Source organism: Helianthus annuus, chromosome 12, assembly GCF_002127325.2.
Source record: "Helianthus annuus cultivar XRQ/B chromosome 12, HanXRQr2.0-SUNRISE, whole genome shotgun sequence".
NCBI classification, from domain to species: Eukaryota; Viridiplantae; Streptophyta; class Magnoliopsida; order Asterales; family Asteraceae; genus Helianthus; species Helianthus annuus.
In genome coordinates, this window is record NC_035444.2 from 30,022,436 (window position 1) to 30,045,930 (window position 23,495).

At 38.3% G+C, this 23,495-nt stretch overlaps 2 long non-coding RNA genes across 2 annotated transcripts; both read right to left on the reverse strand.

Moving 5' to 3' along the window:
• Nucleotides 1–3,165: 3,165 nt before the first annotated feature.
• LOC110896538 lies at nucleotides 3,166–3,960 on the reverse strand. The gene is made up of 2 exons (XR_002567973.2): nucleotides 3,907–3,960; nucleotides 3,166–3,385 (listed from the first exon to the last, which is right to left on the reverse strand). It is a non-coding gene; the product is annotated as an uncharacterized LOC110896538 (long non-coding RNA).
• A 5,196-nt stretch (nucleotides 3,961–9,156) lies between these two features.
• Nucleotides 9,157–10,539, reverse strand: LOC110896539. Its single transcript, XR_002567974.2, has 3 exons — nucleotides 10,477–10,539; nucleotides 9,874–9,927; nucleotides 9,157–9,352 (listed from the first exon to the last, which is right to left on the reverse strand). It is a non-coding gene; the product is annotated as an uncharacterized LOC110896539 (long non-coding RNA).
• Nucleotides 10,540–23,495: the final 12,956 nt, after the last annotated feature.

Sequence of the window (23,495 nt, forward strand, 5' to 3'; positions counted from 1 at the left end):
CGAACGGACAGGCAGCCGAACGACTGGTTAGCCGACCGGCTAGCACATGGGTCCCACACTTAACCAACTTATTGGAAGTTGAGTATTGAACGAACTGCTATCTGATCAGACTACCATCCGATTGGATTACTCTTCGGATCATGAGATACTTGACTTCAACACTTCAATCCATCGACCGCTGTGAGTATACTTGAACCCGTTTTGCTTTCGCACTTTTGGGTGTTACATACGTTACTTATTCTAAATCACAATCGAACACACTACGCAATACTTTTAAAACGCTAACCGTACCACATGTTATACGTGACTTAATGAATGCTTGTTTGTTATGTTTACACATGGAATGCTGTCTACCTGCCTTAACGACGATAGTACTATAGTTTGGACTCAGCACCCGCTCACGCGGGGGTTGTTAAGGACAATTATTTGCATGGATTACAGTGGTGATCATGTATTACGAACTGCCTCGGGCAGTCAACCCGCAGTCATTGGTATCGATAGGTTCATGTCGATAACTAACATGCTTCGTTTTTCGCTGTGTACGTGCTGGTTATGTGTAAACTATTTCGAACTCTATATGCTATTATCAAACTTGTATACTCGCCTTTACACTATGTGTATTGACTTTATTTTAACGTATGTGACAGGTGTTTAGGATGCTTATCTGCTAGGAAAGCGAGGCTAGAATAAGGCTCTAGAGTCCAACAAATAGTTGTCTATACTAATGAAATCAAGGGTCTCTAGAAGCAGATAAACAATTGCTCTATTTAAATCTGAGTTGTCGGAATAGAACTACTTGCCTAGATTTTGTCTGTAATAATTTGTTTACTGTTTGAGACATGGTATGGGACATGTTATTTTAAATTAAATAGTAATGATAATTGTTATGAAAACTTCTGGACAATCTGTTTCGCTCAGTGCCACGCCCTGATGATTCCGCCATCGGTTGGGGTGTGACATAATGCACTTTGATCATCAACATCAACACTCAGGAAGTCAGCTAGACCGAGTATATCATTTGCAAGCTCAACCAGCACGCTTAGTTGAACTACATCCAGATCTCATTGTCTCGCTTTTGTGAAGTTGACCACGTCATGCACTACGGATCTTCAGCATTAGTACTCACGATGTCAGCTTGACCAAGTACATCGTTTGCAAACTCAACGAATTAACTTACACCCAGATCCCTGTAAAATCCCAAAGAAACATCAAACCCAAAACCGAATCCTGCAAATTCCCCCTCAACTATAACTTCTGATAGAGTTGGAATCCACACTTGTCAGCCTTGAACTATCAGCTCTCATAAAAATTCCCCAGGTCTTCAGTGAACAGCGTTTTGAAACTACTGTTTACTTTAGATACTTGTATGTTTCCGTGCAAAACCCTTCACGCTGGCTGGAGAATTAATTAAAATCCTCAAATATGTGTTTGTGCAAAACATTCCACGCAGAACATTTGGTATCACCATAAAATCACAAACTCTACCATCTGTGATTGAGTTTAGAAATTTACCGAAGAAATTCCAAAACATAAGAAAATTTTTATCCCCCATTTCTTTGGTAAAATCTCTAAACCTTAACAAATTCCTTCCTCTGAACGGAACTGTCGTCAACTTCACTGAACAAATTCTCTCCACTGAGCAGAATCTTTCAAATGTTCTCGGTTTTTCTAAAAATCACGAAAGCGACTTTCTTCTTTACATATTCGAGTTGATAAAGAAAGTCGCCTAGCCCCGTAGGATCCGATTTGTACCCCCCGAAAGTTCTGCTAACACCTAATCCGAAAACTTCCATCATAGGCATAACTCTTCGACTTTCTGAACTCGATAGGACCGGTCTTGGCTCTCTAGGTTCCTTCAATCGTTACCAAATGCGAGAATATGACAATAAACAAAATTCTTTCGAGCATTTACAAACACCGATAACAAAACAATTTTTTCACGTGCGGAAATAAATATACCGTTTTTGGCCCATAATAGTCACGTCACCAATTTTGACATTTGCACCGGTAACCGTGACTCCCCACGTTTAAAAAAATCATGTTTTCATCATGCCTCCTCTTTCCGCGTGCTCCGAACCCGTCCGAATTTGACATTAAAGCTTAATTCAAATAAGCTTCACGAACAGTCAACCCCACTTTGCAACTCACGAATAGAGATGGGTCCACGACTCCATGTCTCATCTAGAACATTTATTCCAATAGAGCCCATCTTTAAACATTTGCCCATAATAAATTTGCCAATCAACCCATTAATAACAGATGAGGCCCAATAAGGAAAAGACTGAGCCCACTCTAGTCTTTCGTGAAATTGAAAACAAGTGAAGAATGTTTTTCACTTGAGTGAAGAATGTTTTTCACTTGAATAAGACAAGACAATGGTTCTTCACCGAATAAGACAAAACTTGGTTCATCACCTAATGGGTTTTTCGTGGAGGGTTTTTCATGGGGGGGTTCATCACCTTTGGGTTCTTCGCAGGGGGGTTTTCATGAGGGGGGAGGGGGGTTTCTTCGCGAGGGGTAAACATCAAACAACAAACATGTCCACGAAGTATGTTCTTCGTGGGTCCTGATGTGAAGAAACCCTAACGTTTCTTAACAGCCGCCACACCCCCTTCAAGAACACAACGAAGAACAACTGCAGATCTGATGATATAACACCTCAAAAGTGGTAAGAAATGATGACAACCTGATGATTTTGGTGTGAAACATAAAACCCAACCCTCTGGTGTAATCCGTTTCAGCTCGGATCCGTATATTTAAGTCCAAATCTGGGTTTTTCTTCTTTACACCATTTTTACATCTTGAACAAAAACGCACAAAAATCACTAGTTAAGAGCTCATGTGACTTAGCAAATGGTTAGATTCACTAAGTCGGGTACAATGGCTCTGATACCAATTGTAGGTTCATGATTCAGACCGAAACTTGTGATTAGTGTGTGATTATGTTCAAAGACGGAAAAATTAGAGACGGATAAAACAACTTCCTCGTATAAATTCGGTAGCATGACATTATGTAACGCCCACTTTTTCACATTCGAAAATAATAGTAACCACATACTAATTTTTAACAAAAATTGGGCATGACCCGTTCGTATTATATACAATTCCCTGCTTTTAGCAATCGTCATTCAAACTAAATTCTATGACATGTTTCAAAAGACATACAAGTTGTAACCATACAAGATTCCATCAAAAGTGTTTTGTCCGAACTACCAAAAATAAGATTTAAAATCCTAATTTACTTACGAAACATCTTAGACATAAACTTAACATTTACATTATGAAAGTGTTTTGACCCATTTACAAAGACGACTAAACTGGAAGCGCATAAAGGGCGATGTGGTGTGTTCGATCCAAGCTCGCCATTATCAAGAGTGAGATTCACCTACATCCATAACACAAACTTACAAGTTAGTTCGGTTAAAAAGATATTACTAATACAATTTGCTTTTCTTCATTATTTGACCCGTTACGGTGTCATTATATTTTTACATCTTTTCATTCAAATTTCTCATATGACAATTCCATTTAATGGATATAGCACCATCTTAGTTTCCATAATCATAAATCATTTTATTTTGTCCGACCCGTTCTCACGGATCATACTTATTCTTACTTTTCAATTTTCCTTGCTTCACTAGTTCGACTTATAAAAAGTCATCGCTAGTTGTCTTAACTTCATAACATATTCATCTTACTTGACTCGTAGTTACATCACCATGAACACCTCATTCTCATACTTTAGACCCATTTATACGGGTCGTCAATAGACTTTTCCCTTTTTCTACTAACAAATCGCATTAAGACATTTTACTATAAATTTCCACCTAAAACATCGAACAATTATTTACAAGAGAACTAACACAAAATCTACATTCTACATGAGCGAAGTTCAAATGAACTTACCTTTGTTTTGCGTTGCTTGCGAACCGGTTAGGCTTGTACCTTTCTCCTTCACGCCTACAATTTCGCATTCAACTTTCTTTCAATTTCATATCTTTAATTCATATTTACATTAGCATAGTAAGCTAACAACTCATCATTGCACATATTCATATCAATTACCATCATATGTGCACAAATAATCTTTACCACATAAACAAACAATACTTAGGCATTTCATCAAACACATGGTGTGCGTAACACTAGCACTACATAAAGTACAACCATCTCATGCATAATCTTCAACTAATTCATATCAAGTTCATCAATTTCTAACTAATTTCATATGTCATTCATTCATCATCAAACCTTATTTAACAATCACTTGTTGTAAGTAATTTCATACATAATTATCACCTTAATTTACACATGATTCATCACTACATTTCATAATGTTCATATTTCAAGTGGGTTTTCACTTTTAACCATCAATTAGGCCAAATTAAAAAATATTATAACATCTACACATTCATATCAACTAATGTTCATGTTTAATTTTACAATGCATTCACAGATTACACATAACCCACTTAATCAAACATCACCAAAACACAAATTTCAACTTACTTGATGTCAAGAACACTTAGGTGATCGTAGTTCTTAACTCATGCATAAGATTTCAGCCCTATTTCCCTTCAATTTGATGATTTCTTGCTATGTTTTGAGGAGAAGGGTTTCTCCCTGGTCTCTCTCTCGGTCGCACCCCCACACACATACACTGACCTCTTTTTTTTATCAAATGGTTTTAATATATATTTTCATTTTCAGCCCTCTATCTTTTAGAGCATGTCTACCTCTCATTTCTCATACTAACTTGGTTATCTTTCTTTCGGTTAACTTTAATTATATAGATACGTCTTAAACTTAGTATTTATATCTTTAACCTTGCTTATGGAATAAATCTTTATTTACCATTTTTTTATCATCAAAGCATCAAAAATTATAATGTTATATCATGACATACGAAATTTGGGGTTTTACAAGTCTACCCTCCTTAAAGAAGGTTTCGACCCCGAAATCTAAATACATACTTTCTGACAGGTCTACACGTATCCCTTTATAATTACATACCTCAAACTTACAACATGCTTTCATTCGATCATCCATCATGTTGAATCGGTCATTACTACTTTAAAACTTGTCTAATACACATAATAAATCAATCTTTCATGATTCAATGCTATCCTATTACGTTATTCCATGATCATCGTTTATTTATTCAAGCTGATTTCTTAAAACTTATCTGTCAAGTTGATCATTCTCGCGTACCTCTAACATTTACTTAGGGAAATGATTTTCATAATATACATACTTGTTCATTCCTAGACATTTACATAAAATCATATGTCATACATCATTTTGATAGTTGCCAACTATTTAGCTTCAACATACTTCCCATTCTTCTTGGGCCGATATCGAGCAAAATTTCTTTCATGGTGTTTGCTTGATAATTCTTTTCATACTTTTCTTGCGACACCTACGTGTGACCTCTACCCGAGACCAATATTTCTTTCATTGATGATTTATCATATCTACATGGTTAACCGCAATTTAATGCATACATTTATACTTGCCGGGTGTATACCAACTTGCTCTAACTTCTCTACCGACTACCCCTTGATTACAAGGGCCAACATAAGGCTTTAATCACGCTATCAATATAATCGAGTAATCAATACTTACATTTGTGTATCTCATATTACACTCGAAGTGTCATACGCAACTATACTTGTCATCACATTCCATAGCCGTCGTACATACGTCATTCCTTCTAGCAATTGTAATGCTAAGGCAATTACCTAACAAGCTCTCACATACACTTAAGTCATTCCAAAAGATTTGCTAATGCATCCTAATTATAATCTCCATATAAGACACGTATGTACAGACTTATGTACATACTCACTCCTATTCATGATTACTTACAAGTTTCAGCTATTGAAATGTAATTAAAACTATACATACTGGCCCACATACTTAATTCATTTCCCCGCATACTCACTTAAACACCCCATTCTTACTCACGCTTCATAAACGTTTTTTTTTCTAACTTTCGGGTACGTTTCGAATCTTAAAAAAATGAGTTCCATACTCACTCGTAACTTGTTAAGCCATTTGGTAGGGCTGAAGTACATTATAGATGCTTATTGGGGCTTGGGATGGGTTCACGAGGTCCGAAATCAAAGAAAAATGCAGGAATGCATAACTTTACATTTTGTACTTGACCTCCACCGTAGGCTACGGCGGCTTCCGTAGCTTACGGTGGCCCTTAAAATGGCTACGGTGAGAAGGGACTGGCCTACGGTGGAAGAAAAGCTTCAGCGCGCACCGTAACCTACGGTGGGCACCGTAAGCTACGGTGGTGCCCATATCAGCTTTCCATTTTAATACCAAAACTCTCATAACTCGTTCGTTTTGCATCCGTTTCACTTTAAACTTGTTTCTAATTGTCCGTAAAACATTTCCCTACATAAGTGACCAAAGATCCTTAACCCAGGTCTTTATTCTTTACGAATTTCATTATCGTTACATTACCTTTGCGCATTTATTCGACCCGTTTTATTTCAATAACTTACCTTCGTCTTAGAATTCTACCTTCGTCTAACAAGGTCAATACTTATCTTAATACTCTCATTCATTACACAACCTTACATGATTTCTCCACATTCATAAACATGAAAATTCTATATACATACTAAGAAGTGAATCAGAATCACTTACCTTTAGCGTCCATGTTCATTTTTTTCCTCGTTGTTACCTCTTGACCCGTTAGCCATCCATGCTTGAGTAAATCGTCAAGATTTCCATCCTTACATATCATTACACTCATTACACGGTTAGCATATGTGGGCATACACACAAACAATCATTTTTCTTTTTCGTTCATACATTACTTGACTTTAGTTAGTCAATTGCAACATATATAAAACATATACTAATAACCGCTTCATTCCAAATCTACATAACCTAATGATCATCATTCACAACACATCAATCATCTAATACATAGCACATTACCTTTCTATTTCAACATATTTGTCTAAGAGTCAGTGCATGATGATCACCCATTGTTGACTTTAAAAGTCAACTGCCCTATCCATGTACTTTCGAATTATGTACATAAATCCATCAAAAAACGGTAGACCATATTAATAACATTTTATGCATTTCATACTCATACTACATGACATATACATCTACATGGTCACCTAGTTATATCTACATATCCACACACGATTCGTTCCGTCTACACTAGAATTCTCCTACTTAAGACCAACATCATTTGAGTTTACTCTCTTTCGTCCGTCATTTACATTAAGCATTTTCTACATTCATTACTTGATATACTTTCCATGTCATATCAAGTTACATTCATGCATTCATACTCATATTTCAATAACTTTCATTGCACTTGTACATCATCATCAACATCGGTCACGATAGGCCATTTCATGCATGCCTTTCGTTCATAAGGGGATAGAATCACTCATCCTTCTTACTTACTTTCTCGCACTATTCGCTACTCGGAACATATTTTGTTAAAAATTTCTTCGTTTTCATCAGCCATCTACTATATCATTCGAGATCATTATTAAAATTTATTCTTTGGTCATGTTCACTTCATTCTAACATTTTAAATTTTTATACTTTCCTTTCTTTTCTTTCATGCTAGGTGTCAACGGTCCTTTATAACCACACCACATACCTCTTATCATAGGGTTGATAAACTCAACTAAAACTTCATTCACAACTTTCCAATCATATATATTCTTACTTCGAAACATTTCGATATGACCCGGTTGACATTTAGAGGATCTCAATTATCATGATTGCATTTTCGGAAGCTTAACGAAACTATTGGATTTGCCTTAAGAAATATTCTACAACATGGTTTAGGAAATATGTTAATATGCTTAACATATTCAATGACTTTAATTCTCTTACTTATTACACATTCGTTAATTTCACACACTTTTCACTTCGTTACATGTTACTTCATCTCATCATGCTTACATCTTATTGACCTTTGTCCTTTTAATTATGGTTATTATGCTTTTATTTCATAATTCGGGTGTTAATGGCCACTTCGTGGTCACACCGCATACGTTTCATCATCCTCGGTGTTAACGGCCACTTCGTGACCACACCGCATACCATTCATCATCCTCGGTGTTAACGGCCACTTCATGACCACACCGCATACCATTCATCATTCTCGGTGTTAACGGCCACTCCGTGACCACACCGCATACCATTCATCATTCTCGGTGTTAACGGTCACATAGTGATCACACCACATACCTTTCGTCATCATAGGGCATCATCTTTACCATCATCATTGGTAGTATCATTAGTTGTTAAGATATGCATGCTTTCCTATTATGAGAATTTAAAATTTCTTAAGGTTCCCTTTTACATTCGTGTACCATACTTTTCATTGATTCGTAATCATGCACCAAATTTAGTCCAAATGATCCCTTTCTATCTTATTGAGACCTTTAGACGTGCGTTATGGCATTCGGAGCTCGGAATACATCAAACAAGACAAACAAAATAAATCAGAAAAATAAGTCTAGGGAGTGGCGTCGGCGACGGCCCTCCCTGGCGTCGGCGACGCATGCTCAAAGTGGCGTCGGGCCACAAGATGCGTAGACAGCGTATTTGGGCGTCGGGTCTTTCTGAATCACCCCTGGGGCGTCGGCGACGGCCCAACTGGGCGTCGGCGACGCTAAGCCATCAGCCAAAACGCTGTTGTGCTTGATTTTTTTTACCCATTCCGATCCGTTCCCGAGTACCGTAACACCCGAACTTTCCCCGGGGCTTCCAGAATTACCATTTCCAGGCATTACCCATAACAAAACTCCACATCCCTTTTCTTAACCATTTCCGATAAAATGAAACCTAGAAATCATAATACTAAATTCGTACCTTAACCGCGTCTTGGAGCGAACACACACCATATCTTGAGGTTTCGGTTTAAGTCCGAGCACCCTATCCCGTGCCCGAATCCCTCAAACCTCGGCTCTGATACCAACTTGTAACGCCCACTTTTTCACATTCGAAAATACTAGTAACCACATACTAATTTTTAACAAAAATTGGACATGACCCGTTCGTACTATATACAATTCCCTGCTTTTAGCAATCGCCATTCAAACTAAATTCTATGACACGTTTCAAAAGTCATACAAGTTGTAACCATACAAGATTCCATCAAAAGTGTTTTGTCCGAACTACCAAAAATAAGATTTAAAATCCTAATTTACTTACGAAACATCTTAGACATAAACTTAGCATTTACATTATGAAAGTGTTTTGACCCATTTACAAAGACGACTAAACCGGAAGCGCATAAAGGGCGATGTGGTGTGTTCGATCCAAGCTCGCCATTATCAAGAGTGAGATTCACCTACATCCATAACACAAACTTACAAGTTAGTTAGGTTAAAAAGATATTACTAATACAATTTGCTTTTCTTCATTATTTGACCCGTTACAATGTCATTATATTTTTACATCTTTTCATTCAAATTTCTCATATGACAATTCCGTTAGTTGGATATAGCACCATCTTAGTTTCCATCATCATAAATCATTTTATTTTGTCCGACCTGTTCTCACGGATCATACTTATTCTTACTTTTCAATTTTCCTTGCTTCACTAGTTCGACTTATAAAAAGTCATCGCTAGTTGTCTTAACTTCATAACATATTCATCTTACTTGACTCGTAGTTACATCACCATGAACACCTCATTCTCATACTTTAGACCCATTTATACGGGTCGTCAATAGACTTTTCCCTTTTTCTACTAACAAATCGCATTAAGACATTTTACTATAAATTTCCACATAAAACATCGAACAATTATTTACAAGAGAACTAACACAAAATCTACATTCTACATGAGCGAAGTTCATATGAACTTACCTTTGTTTTGCGTTGCTTGCGAACCGGTTAGGCTTGTACCTTCCTCCTTCATGCCTACAATTTCGCATTCAACTCTCTTTCAATTTCATATCTTTAATTCATATTTACATTAGCATAGTAAGCTAACAACTCATCATTTCACAGATTCATACCAATTACCATCATATGTGCACAAATCATCTTTACCACATAAACAAACAATACTTAGGCATTTCATCAAACACGTGGTGTGCGTAACACTAGCACTACATAAAGTACAACCATCTCATGCATAATCTTCAACTAATTCATATCAAGTTCATCAATTTCTAACTAATTTCATATGACATTCATTCATCATCAAACCTTATTTAACAATCACTTGTTGTAAGTAATTTCATACATAATTATCACCTTAATTTGCACATGATTCATCACTACATTTCATAATGTTCCTATTTCAAGTGGGTTTTCACTTTTAACCATCAATTAGGCCAGATTCAAACATATTATAACATCTACACATTCATGTCAACTAATGTTCTTGTTTAATTTTACAATGCATTCACGGATTACACATAACCCACTTAATCAAACATCACCAAAACACAAATTTCAACTTACTTGATGTCAAGAACACTTAGGTGATCTTAGTTCTTAACTCATGCATAAGATTTTAGCCCAATTGCCCTTCAATTTGATGATTTCTTGCTATGTTTTGAGGAGAAGGGTTTCTCCCTTGTCTCTCTCTCGATCGCACCCCCACACACATACACTAACCTCTTTTTTTTATCAAATGGTTTTAATATATATTTTCATTTTCAGCCCTCTATCTTTTAGAGCATGTCTAACCTCTCATTTCTCAAACTAACTTGGTTATCTTTCTTTCGGTTAACTTTAATTATATAGATACGTCTTAAACTTAGTATTTATATCTTTAACCTTGCTTATGGTATAAATCTTTATTTACCATTTTTTTATCATCAAAGCATCAAAAATTATAATGTTATATCATGACATACGAAATTTGGGGGTTTTACACATTACAAAGCGGCCCGATTACAAACTAGCGGAACCATACCAAAGGAGCATACATCCGGGGAGAGACCAAGTGGTGATCTCTCCCCCAAAGTCTAAAGCCTTCAAAAAGTTGCAAATGACTAAGGATTGGTATTTATAGCCACACCCCCTTGTCTTGCAAACACACACGGTCAAACGAATAACCCTTTTGTTTGACCACTTCAAACGAACGGGTCAATACACGTTCTTTTGACCGTTTCGCTGACTATTACATAATCAACATAAAATAAATCTAATCTATTCGAACAACATCGAACACAAAAACTGCATCAACAATAAGATTACGTGTGCTCGAAGTAATATACGTGGTAGATTGACTATCCTATATAAGCCTATGGTCTGGATTATAAGATGATATATAAGTGAATGTACGTGGTATGCTAAGAGAGTAACACCCCATGTTTCGAAAGTCAAAGTCAAAGTCAAGATTGAAGTCAAAGGAAGAAAAGATTGCTAATTGCGATCTGTCACTCCTTGCTCAACTCCTGTTTTGACTTCTTTGACTTGTAGATAACCTATTTATTTTATCGCATTAGTTGTATTATGTGGAGTACTTGTAATAATCGAGATTTATTCGCTATTTATCGCATGTTTTACCGCTTTATCGCTCATCTCATCGCAATCGCATTCATGCGTTCTGGATATTGTTTTACATGTGTGTGCTATTTATGTGTTACTTGTGCATGTGTATTTTTGTTTATATTGTGGTGATTAATCGAAAACGCAATCGAAACACTATCGCAATCGGATCGCGGACGCTAATCGCAAGTTAATTATAGTGATTGTATGTTAGATATAGTAGTTGGGATTAATGGGAAATTTTATCACACCGCAAAACTCAACGCACAACACGAAACGCCGAAAATTGAACCGTCGGAGCCACTCGATCGTGTGACAGCTCGATCGGATGGCCACCCGATCGGATTGCCACCTGATCGGATTGCCACCCGATCGGACAACCACCCGATTGGTGACCCACCCGATCGACCAGCCACTTTCACCGCTTTCCTTTTTGGGAAACCCTATAAATACCCACCTGTCACATCATTGTGATGTGACAGCTCCCTTGTTTGACTAGCCGCACTCTCAAGCTTCCTTCTCTCGATTTCTCTCGATTCTTGTAAGTTTTCCACCTAAATCTTGTACTTTCCTAATCTACACGCACTTCTTCACCTTTCTATCTTTTGAATCTTAACTTTTAACCTTGAAATCATCGGATTCGAGGTGTTCTAGGGTGATGTCATCATGGGGTTCTGATGAACTTCATGTTTTGGCTTCAATCCATCAAGAACAACTTAGATCTGGACGATTTCCACATGAATAAACAAAGATCTTGCATAGATCTAAACATATTCATGGTGAAAAGGATTGAAAGATGGTTTCTAACTTTCTTTCAACTCTTTTACACTCAATGCACTCAAAAGCGATTGAATCAGAGCTCGTTCTAATCTTCTACTCCTTCTTAGTGTTGTGTTGGTTCAAGATCTGAGTTCTATCAACGAGACAACCGACCTCGGGTTAAACATGAACTACCGTCTCGAACAGCTGACCGACCGGACCAGGGTGATTCCTGCCCGATCGGGTCACCTGAGTGTAGATAGGGTTCTGTTGTTTGGCACGTTGTCACGCCGTCTCGAGAAAACCACAAAACTTTCAAACAAACAATTGTCAAGACGATCAGACCGTCCGGGATGGATTGCCGTCCGATCGGATTGCCACCCGATCGGACAGCCGTCCGATCGGCTTGCACTTGGTCCCACACTTAAACTTTATTTCAAACTTTCAAGAGCTTTGAACATCGAACGGATTGCAATCCGACCGAGTGACTAACTGCTATGAACTTGTTCTCACTAAGTGTCCAACCTATTGGATCATCGCCCGATCGAACGGCCGTTCAATCGATCAACCTGAAGGGTAGAGATACTTCTCTGTTCTTAAAATGCTACACAAAAACTTCAAAGTACAAACCATCATACACAAGCACATCCTTCCAAACGAGGTAACAGTCCAATCGAATGGTCACCCGATCGGATGACCATCCGAACGGATTATCACCCGATCGACTGGCCATCCGATAGGATTGCTATCCGATCGGATTCCCATCCGATCCATTGACGCTTTGCAATGTTTTACGCGCCGCTTATCGTTATGCCATCGTTAACTGTTCAGGCTAATCTCTCTCAGCGCTCCCTTCAATCCAAGGCTGTGTTTATTTGTTAAACACAATCTATGAGTATACTCGTACCCTTTTTACTTTACGCACTTTTGGGTGTTACATACGTTATCTATATTCAAATCACATCAATCACACAACGCAAACACTATTTATACACTGATCGTTATTGCATGCTATGTGTTTTCGATGAATGCTCGTATGTTATGTTAACACAGTGATTGTTGCCTGACACCTTAGCAACGATAGTGCTATAGTTAGGACTCAGCACCTGTCGTGGACAGGGGTTGTTAAGGGCTTTACTTCACGTGTCCCAGTAGGGATATGTGTTGCGCATTCTACAACTCGCAGTCACATGTGTGCATATTTCTCTGTCGATAACTTACTTGCCTTCACTTTATACATGTTACATGCTGGTTACGCGTAAACCATTTCGAACTCTATATGTTATATCAAACTTCTATGCTCACCTTTTGTAGGATCGTTTGCACGACCAAAACGAGTCGTTCAGAAGAATTCTAATCAATACGAGAGGCGGAAACAAACGTATCGACTTTGAATCAGCTTGATTTACACTCTTATTGTCTTGTTTAGTGATATAACAACGTTTTACAGCCTGTAGACACTTCGGCAGCACCTCGACACCGGAATCAGAAAGTTTTTTTTTTAAATGACAAGACTCAAGTCCACTATATATAGGAGTTCCATTTCGCATGGAATGGACATGTTCATTTCGTGCGAAATGGGCAATGTTCATTTCGTACGAAATGGCAAGCCCATTTCGTGCGAAATGATTACATCCCACATATTTCTCAGTTTCTCGTTCTACGTGACTTGATCTATCATTCTAGTTACAAGACTCGATACAAGACGAAGTCGACAGACATATGCACCAACAGACTCCCCCTTGGATGTTGACGAAGTCTTCAGTGTCGAGTCTTCGGTATGTCACATCTTCAGTCTTGATCAGTCTTCTCGTGCTCTACCAAAATATCTGACAGTGTAAGCATCCTATCTTTGTTTTCTTCTCTCTTTCAGTATCTAGCCTCCCCCTTGGATGTTGATCTAATCTTCAATCTCATCTTTCTCTCACTCTTCAGCATTAGCAGCTGGCATGATCATCAGGATTCGAATCTGGCTCCAAGCAGCTTCAGATTCCCCTTTTCTAACAGACTCCCCCTTAAGTCGTGCTGAGATCGAAGTCTGACTTTCACAGGTTCTATAATCGAAACCTGGCTCAAACTCTGCTCAGGCTTTATGCGGAAAGTCTTCAGAAATCGAACCCTGCCTCTTTCAAAGCTGTTTCCTGCACAATCCTCTACCTTGAAATAAATTTCACAAATTTAACAATTTGACAAATTTATAAATTACATGCAGATATTGTTCCAAATGATTTAACATTTAAAATCTCAGACAATCACTTGTAAGAATTTCAGTTTTTTCAAACAAACTTTCCCAAACTAATGTTGATCATCATGTTTAGCACTCGGAATTTTGAAAATCAGCTTTCCAATATCAGTTGTCGAAAATCTTTTTGGATTTTTTTTTCAAAATTTTATACTAAAACACAATCTATACATGTTACATGCTGGTTACGCGTAAACTATTTCGAACTCTATATGCTATGTAAACTTGTATGCTCACCTTTACATTTTATGTATTGACTTTTATTTTAACGTATGTGACAGGTGTTTGAGATGCTTAGGACGCTGTGCTTTTGCTACTTTTATGGAATCAAGTACGACGGAGTCTAGAAACAAACAAACAATTTATCTTTATTTGAAAATCTGAGTTGTCGAACATGCTTTTGTTTTGAGAATATCGTTGTCTGTAATAATTAGATTACTTCAGTGGGTTATGGTATGGGACATAATGTTAACTATTTGGTAATTTAGTCGTTATGGAATTTCTCTTGACAATCTTTCGCTCAGTGCCATGTTCCGAGGTTTCCGCCTTCGGTTGGGGTGTGACAAAAGAGGGAAACCCACCCATTATGATTACAGTGAATGTGTTGGGCCATATGTATTATTATCTAGTCACCGAACACATATTACAAAGGAAAAATACATCAAACAAAATAATTAATAGTCGACATAAATTTATTCTTTTCATTGTTTTTTTAATAAAGAACAGGATATCCAAAATATGTAGAAAGCAAATATGGTAGCAAGAGCATGTGAAGTTGACAGCGAGGAGTAGTGTGGCAGTCGTAGTTTGAGGATAGACTTGCGTAGGTATGGGCTGAAAATTATTGACGACAGTAACTATGGTGGCGATGACATTGTAGGTAGGGATCATGCGATGTGGAAAAATGACAAGAGCAATTGGAATTGCAGGTTTGGATGCTAAAGGTTCGTGTAATCAGGGGAGGAGCTTAGAGGAGGCCGGACCGGGCCTCGGCCCGTGCGGTTTTTTCGCCCAGTAGTGTTAAATTTCAGGTTTTCGAGAATTCTTTTAAATATGTATTGGTTCGGCCCAGGATGATTTTATCTCCAAAAAACATCGGCCCATGTTGAGTTTTAGGTCAAGATCCGCCACTGCGTGTAATTCGATCCATAAGGTAGTTCTAAGACAAAACTTACGTGTAGGAGTTTTTGAGAGACATAACGGGTGGCAAAAAGAAGGTAGTCGTCCAACATATTTCTTTTAAATTTGGCAATAAGATATACTATACAGACATCAATATACAATAACCAAACATTGAAGATACATGTTGATACTAGGCTATCCACATTCTCGTATTTCATAATCCACATTACAACCCGAGGGCAATTGAAACCTTATGATAATGTGGTTTAAAGATTTATAGTCCCACATTCCGAGGGCAATTTAAACCTTATGATAATGTGGTATAAAGATTTATAGTTCCACATTGGTAGCTAGCCCTATAGCGTTGGCATAGCTCATTTTAACATAGGCATAACGTAGATCAATCCAGAAGTGCTAATTAGCCATAAACATACATTGAAGGTAGTAGTTAAATTGTGTACATTAGGACTACACATTATGTCTCTCAATAAAATTAATTAGTTGGAAATTATGTATTTCAGTTAATTAGCTAGAAATATTTGATGGAAAAATAATTAAGGGATGGTAAAGATGGATCCTTAATCATTTTTCCATAAAATATTTCTAGCTAATTAACTGAAATTAATAATTTCCAACTAATTAATTTTATTGAATAGATAGTAATATCAAATTAATTTGAAAAATATAAAAGAAAATAAATGTGGTCATCCTTCACATCTCCCATTTACTAAAAAAATCAAACGTAAATAACTTAAAAATTGCATAGATACATATTATCTTTCCCTAAATAAAGTTTAGATGATCTTTAACTACTCTTCATGTCGTTATACGGGCAAACAATGTGCCAATATCGACATCATTCTCAATAGCGACCCCTACAAGCGCTAATCAACTTTCTCAATTGTAGGTCCCTTTTTCGCGGAGGATTACGAACCTAAACCTTGTTATACAAACCTACTAGCGAGTGCGGAATCCAAGCTAGCAAGCAAACCGAGTTAGTAGCAAGTAGAGAAACAAACACACAAGTTCACCGATTAACACAACTTGTATTAATGCAATGAGGGTTCGGTCACAAGCTCAATGTTTACAGAAGTGTTCTATAAACTCTCTAAGATGTGTGTGTGAGTTTGGACAGAATGCTCTCAAAGAATACTCTCTCTTTCTGTCTGTGTGTCTGTCTCCCGAAACTCAACACATGCATGGGTATATATACCCAGCTCAGCAGGTCTGGATCGAAGGATCTGATAGATGGTCCGAAGGATCATCTATCGATCACAGTTCATACGAAAGATCAGCATGGACCTCGAAGGATCATCCTTCGAGGTCTAATGGTCGAACCATGGTCGAACCATATCTTTCGATCACCTCGAAGGATCAGGTGTATCCTTCGAGGCTATCCTTCGATCTGAACATCTTTCAAATGTTGTCCAAGTCAAACCGGAGGATGGTTGACTTGGTCAACTTACAATACAAATCAGGACATCGTTTATATCAGACCGAATACAGACAAAGTACAGACACAAGTGCACCAACAAACTCCCCCTTGGCTGTAGCTTTGTCTTTGATCTCTAATCTTTGTCTTGTTCTTCTAAAAGTGTAGACTCGTCTTGAACTTCGACGGTCTTTGGTCTTCAAGTCTTCAAGACTCTGATGTCCTATCATGTCTTCAATGTCGGAGGGTCTTCAAAGTCTTCACGTCTTGAAAGTAGAAAGTGTATCAACAAACTACCCGTATCATGTAGGAAGTGTGTTGACAAACTCCCCCTTAACATAAGCTCCCCCTTGAGTTATGCTCGTGAAATACTTTAACTTTATGAAGTAAGATCCTTCGAGGTGATCATGATGGCCAGCGGCAACTCGATCATCTTCATTCATTGAGTGCCTTCGTGTCTTCATTCCAAAGCTCGTCAACGACCATGTTCTCCTAGCCTTTAGAATCTGCACATGCAAGAAATCTAAACGCGTAATGAGAACAATTGCTTGGAATATAGTATAAACAAATGACACACGAATGACCATGTCATAATCAAACACCGTCCGACAGTTTGAAAGTTTAATAAAATTTGTCAATTTTAGTTTTTAACTTTCAAAACATGCAAATTTCGACCGTTTATGAAGATTTAGTCAGTTCGGTTTTCAGTCAGGTTTCAGGTAACGAAGACTTGAGCTCCAACATCGTACGATCGAAAATAAAGCAGAAATAAAATCTTTTTGGCTTTTATAAAGTTTATATTAAAACAAGCCTAAAATCTTTTTGGTATTTTTGAAATTAAAAGACAACAATTTAAAATCCTTTGAGTGTTATCAAACGACATCACCGCTAATGTCGTGCTGATATGCACCAAACGATGAAACTGTTTAAAAGAACTAATAAAGGTTAAGCAGTAAATAAATATATACAAACATTCTTTTTGCGAGTTTCGAGGGTAAGAGAATCATATCAGTGTACGGTCATGCCAAAACACTCTTGTTGTTCAGTTAGTTAACATTAAGATAAGCATCCTATAACAATTATCGGTATTGTTGTCCACTTAAGCTCAACTTATCAGATGTAATCATGTTTAGAGGATACGTTAATGTATGATTTATACTTACCGACCGGTGTTCATCCACATCACGACACATTCCCGTATCAAGGTATGCACGAGAGTTCATCTTACCAGTGAGTATACCGATTATCATCTGTTTGACCGTATAAATTGTGAGATACTCACTTATTTTGATTTGAAAACAAGTCCTATGTGATATAATCACTTATTGATGAGGAACTTGATTTTCGTATGCATGAGGGCACAGGTGCAAGTCCGTGAACAGGTCAGTACTTCCGTACAGCAGAGAGACGAACTTGACACCCGGATAAATGTGATATTTTATCACTTATTTGATTTGGACATGTGATTGTTTATCACTTATTGAGGTCGAATGCAGTATGCAATATGTACACGTATGTATAGTATCATGGAAGATCTAGACTTGCGTCCCCGTTATTTTTCGGTAAAAGATACAACCATGATACCCAGATGATAAGCAGCATAAAGACCGAATATCTCAGAACCTCGGCAATCTATCAAACGAAATTTCGGTACTAAGACCATATGCCAATGAATGGTTCCCACCTGATCTTCAGTCGATTAAGATTTATATCACCCTGCACACTTTAAAATGATTGTGAGCCTACCGATACATCTTATATAGAGCTGCTTATCGTTTTGCATTTAAGGTTTAAAGAGGTTTGGATAGACCACTGATGTACTATCATTTTCTCTTTTGCTCGCCAGGAAACTCATTTTTGTTTTTCTATTGTTTTTGTGTTTTTGAATTTTTCGATGTTTTTGGATTTTCCGATTTTTGGATTTACTCCCCCTAAAATCAACAAACTAAGATAAATTTAAAAACACAAAGGTATTTACAAAAATGATTTTCCGATGTTGGTTTTACTCTTGCTTGACCTTAACGCCGTTTACCAATAATAAAAAGTCAAATCTTGATTTGTCAAAAGCTTTGGTAAATAAGTCGGCACGTTGGTCATCGGTGTGGACCTTAACAACATCGATTAGCCTTTTCTCAAAGCAATCACGTATGAAGTGATATTTGATTTCGATGTGTTTGGTCTTTGAATGCTGCACAGGATTTCTAGTGATATCTAAAGCAGCAGAATTATCAACGTAAATAGGAGTAGTTAGGAATTCAAAACCGTAGTCCCGCATCTGTTGTTGGATCCAAAGAACTTGGGAGCAACAACTTGAGGCAGCAATGTATTCAGCTTCGCATGTTGATGTAGCTACACACGTCTGCTTCTTGCACTGCCATGTGACTAGGCGATTTCCTAAAAACTGACATCCAGCCGTTGTGGACTTGCCGTCGATTTTACATCCGCCAAAATCAGAATCACTGAAGGCTACCAATTCAAAGTTATTATCCCTAGGGTACCACAGACCGGTGTCAGGGTACGCCTTCAAATAACGAAAAATCCTTTTAACAGCAGCAAGATGTGAGGCCTTCGGGTTAACTTGATATCTAGCAAGCAGGCACGTTGGGTACATTATGTCTGGCCTTGATGCTGTGAGGTACATGAGAGATCCGATCATGGCGCGATAGATAGAAGGGCTAACAGCTTCTCCCTTCAAGTCTGGAGTAATTCCGTGATTAGTTGGCAATGGGGTACCAATGGGCGTTGCATCAGACATCTGGAACCGGCTCAAGATGTCACCAACATATTTAGTCTGATGGATGAATATCCCAGACTCCGTTTGTTGTACTTGTAGGCCCAAGAAGAAGGTCATTTCCCCCATAGCACTCATCTCGAATTTATCCTGCATAATGCGCTCGAATTCCCTACACAAGACATCATTAGTAGAACCAAAAATAATGTCATCAACGTATACCTGTACCAGAAGAAGATCTCCATCTTGTTCTTTGATGAAGAGAGTACAGTCGATAAGACCTCTACGAAAACCGTTCTCCAGCAGATAGTGTGATAAGGTTGCATACCAAGCTCGTGGTGCTTGATGAAGACCATAGAGAGCTTTGTTGAGCAACCAAACCCGATCGGGATGGATAGGATCTTCAAAACCTGGAGGTTGTTCGACGTACACCTCTTCTTCAACCACACCATGTAAAAATGCACTTTTCACGTCCATCTGATAAACCTTGAATCCTTTGAAGGACGCATAGGCAAGAAAGATTCGAATTGCTTCGAGACGTGCCACTGGTGCATAGACTTCGTTGTAGTCGATTCCTTCAATCTGACGAAAACCTTGAACGACTAAACGTGCTTTGTTTCGGATAACAACTCCGCGGTCATCCTTTTTGCATTTGAAAACCCAACGGGTACCAATCTTCTTGTATCCAGCAGGTTTCTCTACAAGTTTCCAGACACCCAGCTTCTGGAATTGTTGCAGTTCTTCCTGCATTGCTTCTACCCAAGCATTATCTTTCAAGGCTTCTTTCCACGTTCTTGGTTCTTCTTGTGAGACATAACACGCGAAGGACCAGTCGTTTTGTTGCCCGGATTCTCGAATAGCTGCATACAAGCCTGCATTGTTGTTGTTTCGCAACATGTTTCTTGTTTGTACGCCACTTTGCACATTTCCAATGATGTTTTGTTGAGGATGGGTATTATGAATCCTTGTTTCTGGATTGTCTGGAACTGGAACATTTATACCCAGGTTGTTAAGATTAAGATCAACAACCAATTCAAGACCCGGAATTGACGAAGAGGATGATGCAGTAGTCTCAGCTGTTCTATGTGTTTCCACTGGAGGAGTACCCTCTGAAGTACCATGAACTGCTGTTGTAGGAGCTTCTTGATCTGCATCTAGAAATTCATCATCCTCTGAAGATTCGTTCAATTCGTTAGCATCATGAAAATCCTCATTGTTGAGAGTATTGTTGTTCACCGAAGAGGATGGTTCTTGATTCACAAGAATTGGGCGAACCACCGGTGAAACTGTTGCATTGTCACTCTCGAAAAACATCCTAGCCGCAGCATTTTCTTCAACGGCTTCAACATTGATCGAATTGAAGAAGTCATCGTACTCAAACATCCAAGGTTGACCCGGATTTTTGACTGGCAAGGTGTGCCTTTGTACTCTGACCTCAGACCATTCCTCGACCCTTTTAGTCTCTAGATTCCAGACTCGTAAGTTAGGGGTGGCATACCCAAGAAAGTATCCATCAATTGCTCTTGCCCCAAACTTTCCATTAGGATCGATGATTGTGCATGGAGCTCCAAACGGTTCGAGATAAGACAAATCTGGTTTCCGTTTTTGAAGAAGCTCAAAGCAGGTCTTGTTGTGTCTTTTGACTGTAAGGACTCTGTTCAATGTGTAACATGCAGAGGCCACAGCTTCAGTCCAGAATGGAATGGGTAACTGTGACTCTACCAACATTGTCCTAGCAGTCTCGATCAATGTGCGGTTCTTACGTTCAGCGACACCATTCTGTTGAGGAGTATAAGCTGCACTAAACTCATGAAGAATACCTTTTGAAGTGCAGAACTCCATCATGGAATGATTCTTAAATTCAGTACCATTGTCGCTACGTATCCGCCTAACCTTCAACTTATACAAATTCTCAATCTGAATGATTAAGTTTTTGATAATACCAAAGGTTTCACTCTTGTGTGCCATGAACGCAACCCAAGAAAATCTTGAATAATCATCAGTAACCACGAGGCAGTATTGATCACCTCGAATACTCTTGTGCTTGACAGGACCGAACAAATCCATGTGCAAACGTTCAAGAGGAACTGCCACTGTGTTGATCTTCTTTGTAGGGTGCTTCTTCTTTGTTTGCTTTCCTTTCTGGCACGAAACACAGATGTCTTGAAGATGGAAATTTTTGAGGGGAACACCATTCACCAATTCATTTGAAACCAAATGATTCATTTTGCGTAAGTGAATGTGACCCATTCGTCTGTGCCAAGAGATAGTGTCTTTTTCTGTGGCTTTGGAAACGAAACAAGTTGCTTGTGCAGACGTAGTAATAGCCTGGCTCATGTCAAGGACGTACAAATCATTTATCCTTGGAGCCGACAAGAGAATCCATTCTTTTGGAATTTTGAAGCCGGGTTTCAGCACATAACATCCATTAGCATCAAAGTGTACTGAAAATTTCTTGTCACAAATTTGAGAAACACTAAGAAGATTGTGATCAAGTTGTTGCACAAAATTGATCTTGTCAAAGCTGACAATCCCGTTAGATATCATTCCTTCACCCGTTATGTATCCACCTTTATCTCCAGCAAAAGCAACATAACCTCCTCTAATAGATTTAACGTCGTAGAGAAGCTTCATGTCGCCTGTCATGTGCCTGGATGCCCCACTATCAACAATCCAATGACTACTGATAGTTCCTCCTGAAGCACCCTGCACATGAACTCAAATGAATTAGTTGGAGATGGGGACCCAAGCCATTGTGGTCTTGGGTCTTCCATTTTCATCAATGACAATAACTTCTTGTCTTTGATGGTTGGTGAATTGTGATGGTCCCCCTGATTCAACAACCGTTTTTGGTTTCCAAGTCTGTTTGGTTTCACCAGTGTTTTTCTTTAAAATTTTAACTTCTTGATGTTTTGAAGTTTTAGAATTTTCTGGTTTTACAACAACAGATTGTTTATGAACCACATCGGTTTTAATCGCTTTTTCAATTTTCTTGACCTGTTGCCGTTTCTGTTTCTTTTCCCTTTCTTTTACAAGTCGGGGATCTTGTTTTGTGGAAACAGATGGCTTACGGTCAGTCTTACCACGGGGATCATCAACCTTCCCTTTCTGCTTATGAAGATATGGGCAGTTTCTAATAATGTGCCCAATGGTTCCACACTCAAAACATGATCTTCGTTCTACAAACCCCGAAGAATCATGTGATCGTCTAGCCGATGATGTTGAACTTTGTGAACCCGAGGTACTAGGTTTTGAACTACTTGGTTCATTTCTTTTCTCGACAAAAGCTTTCTTGACAAAATCTAAGTTAGATTGATTTTCAAACTTCTCAATTTTGTCTGTTCCCGTCGATTTCACAAAGTTAACATTCTTCTTCTTCTTTTGGTTCGGCTTCTTTTGCACTGGAGCCGGTGCTTTACCTTTGGGTTTGGTGTGATTTTGCTGTGTTGGCACTGTTGGCAATTTCTTGTTGCCAAATTGCTTTCGAACTTCAGCCTTTGGGATTGGAGGACACTGGGTGACTGTAACTTTAGGTCCTGCCTTTCCCAAGAACTTACTCGTCGAATTCTCAAAGACTTTGCAGATTAAGGATTGATTAACATTCTTAATGGGAAAATCTTTGTCTGAGTAAATTTTATCATCACCAACTAGAGTGTACAGCAAATTCACACTCTCCGGCTCTCCTGCAGATGAGGACT